Genomic DNA, 6,170 nt, shown 5'->3' with positions numbered 1-6,170 from the left:
AAAAAAAGAAGAACTTGGATGACAGGAATTTAAAAAGTGATGGAAAGATATGCTGGGGGACAAAAAAGCTGCAAGGAACGTGCTGTACTTGCTTCACAACATGTCGATGTCCAGCAAGATTTCATCCACAGCGGGATTTGCACAAGGATCTACACAAGATCCGCAGTCACATTCCTTTTTTTTCCTTCTTCATTTAAATGTCCCAAGCACAAAATTTGATAAGCAAGTCACCGTATTACTGCATTCAGGAGAAACCTTTCTCGCACAGCAGTGCTCTGACACAGCATTGCAACGCATATATTCTCATGAAAGACGCTTTAATAGACTACTCTATTAAAAATAATCTGCCAACAGAAGAGTATCGACTGTGTAAATATGATATTGGAGAGTTGTTAGAAAGTAAAAACGAGAACAAGTAAACACTGTTTTATCAGGAGGGGACAAAACCCAGAAAGCCTTAGAAATAAGCAAAATTGTTCAGTACTTGCAAACAATAAGGCAAAAATTTTTAGCTGACTACTGAGTCAGTGGGATCTGGGATGTCCTCAGCCAAGTCCCTTCTGCTGAGATCAAGCTTCTGCCATGCAGACAGGGTTTGTCCTTTCTCCTATTGTCTCCAAAGTGACAACAGCATCCTCAGTTGATGTCATTGCACAAAGCTAATATTAAATGCTTTCAAATCTGATCAATAAAATACAATTTACATTAAATGACCAGAAAGCTGTCAATTTTGTTTTTTAATCCTAGACTTTCTCATGAGTTCCTGACTCGAAAGGAAAACATTATGGTTATTAAGCAAGTAAAGATTGATTTATTACATACCATTTGGAAATGTTTTCTTTGAAGCATGCATTAAAAGGTCAAATATTCCCAACTTTTTCTTTGGGTGGAATGTTAAAAACACTGAATAGATAATATCCAGGGCAGTTTTGCAACCAAGGGCATTAGAAGGAGGTTTGGAGTACCTGTGTTCCTCTTAGTTTACTTAACCTTTTTTTGTTTGTTTGTTTGTTTTTTAAATAAAGTGTTTTAATATTCTGCATTGAACTCCCTACCTAGTTTTCTTTTGTTAGGGAAAAGCAGTGCTACGAACAACATGATGCCTTCCGGACTCACCGTTCCCGGATGCAGACCCGCCTTGCAGACGTTACACACACAGACTGGGAGGGGGAATGGCACGTTTGGCAGTGATTCAAACACCATACCCAGGGAGCAACCAGATTGCTTGCAAGAATTCAAATCAAAGCATCGCTCAGACTTCAAAACGTACAGACGCATTTTTCAGCTGCAATTGTTCCTGTTGCCAGTTATCCAACTTTGTAATTAATGACAAGGCAGGGAATACTTTCTACTCCAAGCGCACCTCCATCAAAGGAATCCCCTGCATTTCACCAACGCTAACTCAGCCGCTGCTGCAGGACGGGATGCATCGGGACTGCAGGTCCCAGCAGGAGCAGGGTTTCCACCCGTCTGTCTGGGTACCAAGAGTCAGGGTGCCCCGTTCCCCCCACCCTGAAGTGCCACCGAGCCACCTTCTCACTCAGAAGAGCTCCCAGGCTTCAAAGCAACACACGTTCAAGCATCACTTCAGCACGTACTCGAGTGCTGTGCTGGAGCTGTAGCACTCAAGCTCTGGCTGCCCAACTCCTTTCGCTGCGAAGCCCTCTGCTCCTCACCAAGTGGGAGAGCCGACGCGGGCGCAGGAGGCGAGAGCAGAGGGACCAGAGCATCCCACCCTGCCCCATGCCTGCCGGAAAGCTGCTGACACAGATACACAAATAACCCAGAACTTTAAGCTACCGGGGAGGAGGGCATTTTGTAAAGCAGAATGCAGGCTGCTTAAATAATGAATTAAGAGGCATCAAAGAATGCGTATGTAAAAGGACAGAGAGGAAAGGTCTGATATTTTAGACTATGCTAGACCACAATGAATAAATTATAAGAAAGGCTGAATACTTTACTAAGTATAAAGATGCCTAGCAAAAGAAAAGTTCCTACGCTTCTCATCCCCCACTGGGTCCCAAATGAAGACAGAGCTGAGGGCTCAGCCGATCCGTGAGGTTTTTCCATGTACGTTTTCATCTGGACTGAGGCATCTTTATTTAACAGCACCCTTCCTGTCTTTAAGCCTTGGATCCTTTTACACCAGAGACAAGCTTGCTTATTTTTCTGACGCTACTGAAGTTCTCCCAGTCATAACAAACTAAGAACACCCAGTCGGTTTGACAAAGATGAAGTGATAGGTACGAGGCATATTTCATTACGCTATCAAGGCTTTGGCGTGGTAATTGGTGAAGAAACAATTCAGAGCTGTCAGCTCGATACACACGCCTTTTCACTGACTGATGTGCCGAGTCCTTGATGGGGTAATGAATGATGTCCAACGGCGGTCACCGCCACGCTCACACCCTCTTACTCGGCATCCTCGCAAAGCCCTGACCAGCGCAACCATCCCTCCCCGTCACGGACACGGCCCCTCAGCCGCCTCCTGCGCATCCCGAGGGCCAGGGCAGGTTCCTGCACCTGACACGTGACCGTGACGAGGATTTTAATTATCTGTAAGATGCAAAAAAATCAAACGCCGAACAGGGATAACCCCTGCTGCGGTCTCCACCAGAGCTGCACACACACTACGCTGCACCTTCAGGATCTGTCCACGTTCCTCACCTGACACAGAGCCGTGGACGATGGCGGAGAGATGCCGACTTGCAGCAGCCAGTTACTGACCTTCACTGTCCGTGGCAGCCTTCCTCTTTCCGCAGGGTCTGCCCCATCCCTGCACCACTGAAAGGAAAATGATAGTTTCCAGGTTTCATCACATAACGCCCATAGAGGGACTCCAAAGAGCCCTAATTCAACCACCAAAGTTAACGATTGCTGTATTGCTCTCGCGTCACGGAAAGGGAGAACGTCTGCCTTCTTTCAATACTTCCATCATATTACAAAACTCACCTGCTTTCCATCCTTCTTGCACTGCAATTCAAAAAATTACTACCCTGTATTAACTTTTAAAGCTTATTTTTTATTTTGCTCAGCTGTTGAAAGCTGCGGGTCAGACAGCAGGCAGAGAAATCAACTCCACCGGCTTTAACCGACGAGCAGGGGCAATGCGGGACACCGCATCCCTCCCCGGGGCAGCCTGTGGCCCCGGTCAGCTCAAAGGTTTTCAAAGCTGCAAAGAAAAGTCAATCAATTCCATTTTTAATGACCAACTGTGGGATAAGTTTGGAAAAAGGGTAATCTGCAAAGCTCACATTTTTCTTTAAAAACAAATGTCCTCATGATAATTGCTTTTTTCAAACAGAAGAACAACTCTACCATTTTCCAGTATTTTCTTACTATTTTCTGAGTGTCAGTGGTCCACGCTTTCAACGACACCAGATGCATACGCACATGCACTCCAGTGAACTAAATGGGAGAAGTAATTAGGTAATGGAAGGTGCACGATACATTACATTGCAAGACTGGGTAATGCGTTGCATAAGGGAAAATAAAGACTTTGCAGCAGAACAGGAATTGCATTAACTGCTAAAAAGTGACAGTTTGGCCCAAAATGTTTTTACAAGAAAATGAGAAACAGCATTTTGCAACAAAAGATTAACTGAAAATTATTTTCCAACACCAACTAAGTTGCTTAAAGAAAAACTGAAGAAAAGTAGTCTGATATTATAGCATCTGAATAATCCTATGCTAAAACCTAAAATCTCCCTGGATTAATCTTTTCCAGGCATTTCCTTCTACAAACAGGAAGGGGGAAAAACAGAATCATCATCTGCAGGAGCAGTTGCTCTATTGTACTCCTCGGTGAGCTGACTCTCTGCATTGGAAATGAGATTCCCTTTGAGCAGCCACAACAACGTTGGAAAGGGCTCTAGTGCCACCTACTGCACTCTGCTACAACAGGTAGTAAATGCTCTTTGGCCTTACCTGGAAATCGGATGTCCACTCCAAGGCAAGAGACATGTCCAGCCAACAGAGACCACCGGGACCAGCAGCAGTGACCTTGGCTAACGCTGTGATCTTACAGCATTGCACTGAATGCGAGCGTGCTCTTCTGAAAAGCTGAGAAGACCAACGAGACTCACTTAAACATAACGTACAGCTACCTTACTGACCGCGAACACGCGCCCAGACAAAGCAGCTTTCAAGTTCTGAACTGATGATACTCAGCAACTAATAAAATAAACCCAAATTCTAAGTGATGGGGTAGCCGAGCTCTAGACAATTGATTCCTCACCCTCTACTCCAAGGCTTTATACATTTTGTGTACTACATTGTTTCAAATACTTTTCTAAGGGCCAAAACCAGACCCGATTTTTAAAAAGTCCAAGTCAAAAATCAATGCCATGTTAGAGGTTATGCATATTCAAAACAACTTCAAGTATTTTTATTCTCAGTAATACTGTCATTTTTCTTTTTTGCTACTTGTCCTCCTTTTGATTTGCCAGGGAAAGACAGGAAGGGGAAGGAAATCCAAGAAAACATAAATGAAAGCAAGAGATACAGCCTGCTCTTTATTTTGGAGTTTTATTCCCTTACCCAAAAGACAACGGTAGTAACAGAAACAGTTAAAGTTACATTATACTTAATATATAAACTATATTTTATTATATTTTATTTATATACAGACATTATTTTAATATATATTTTCTTTATATTATATTTTCATACAACAAAAATATTTCACTTCTCTAAGAGAGGACAGCAGCCTATAAAAATTAGATTTGAGAACGTGCCGTCAGCTCTGTCGAACTGTGGCAGAACACCGCCCGGCCAGCCTCCGCTGCCCTCGCCTGCTCCTCTCTCCAGCACAACTTGCAAGTCGCCACCCCGTTTTCCAGCCCTGGCCCTTCTCCCCGAGAGCCCCAGCGGGCCGGGGACGCTGCTCCCCACCTCGCCGGGCTCAGACCCGGGGGAATTCAGGTCCCTTCGTTCCTCCCTCCTGTACCTCCGTGTAGTTTATGACAGTTACATTTTCACGACCCTCATTCTTGGCTCTGTCCCAGCGGGGCTTCCACACACTTCACTTGATTTACAATTGTGTTCACAGAGGTTTTTTGAGCCTCAGGCTTGGGAATGACTCTCTGCCCATTTTACCCATCCGCAGCCTTTACACTTATTCATTCCTCCTTCCTCCTCACCCCTCTCGTTCCCTCTGCGCATCTCCCTCCCCACCTCCGCAAAATGCTTTTATCAGCTGCGCTATTTGAGACACCCCTACCGTAAATTGCTCAATTCCACCAACACAGAAGCTACTAAAACTTCAGACCGGGCTCACCAAGACTGGCTCAGTCATTTTATTCCAGTTCTATTTTTTTCTAGAAACGTTACCCCAACCGCAGCCTACCTGCTTCGAGGCACTGCCGCACCAGATGAGCGGCTCACACAGCCATCCCTCACCCCACAGCCCATATCTACAGGAAAAAGGAGTCTGTGGCAAACAGTTTAAACTGCAGGCTTTTGCTAGGGCGGCTGACTTGGGCTGAAATGAGGCAGAGAGCCCTCGCACAAGCTGACTGACGCAGCCCGTAGACGGGAGGAGCAGCTCCCATGCAGAGCAGGTCAGTAGCTTCAGTAGCTGCAGGCTGAGCACCCTCACGCCCACGCTGTGAGATGAGGAACTGAAATGCAAGTAGGATGGTGAGAATTCATGAATGAGTAATGAAGAGCCAAGCTACTCTGGCCGTTTCAGGGCCAAAGCCAGAAGAGTATTTAGTAGCAGTTCTTTTATTTCAGACAAAAAGCCCGATCCATGAGAAACGTGTGTTCAGAGGAGTGGAAGCAAGAGCTCAACTTCAAGGCAAAACACTGCAAATTGAAACAACTATTCAATGTTGAAATCAAAGAAAATTATCCCCTCACATTTTACCCTTCTGAGCAGATAAAAAGCTCTCAAGGAGAACATTGCCTTCAGTTTCTCTCCTGCTTAAAAAAAAAAAAAGATTAAGAGACATTCTAAACCCTGAGTTATCTCATTAATGGTACAACTGGCAAGATTAACAGCAAAAATTAAACAATTTCATTATTATTTAATTGCTTTTAAAAATTTATTGCCTTAATATTTATAATTGTACTCTTAAGATTAATAATCCTGATTTGCCACCTCCCCATCACAAACCATTTCTCACGCTTACCCAACTTCCACAGAACTTCACAAAGAAAAAACTGAA

Source organism: Gymnogyps californianus, chromosome 13 (assembly GCF_018139145.2).
Source record: "Gymnogyps californianus isolate 813 chromosome 13, ASM1813914v2, whole genome shotgun sequence".
Classification (NCBI taxonomy): Eukaryota; Metazoa; Chordata; class Aves; order Accipitriformes; family Cathartidae; genus Gymnogyps; species Gymnogyps californianus.
The sequence above is the reverse complement of the archived record's forward strand: the minus strand, read 5'-3'. Positions refer to the sequence as shown.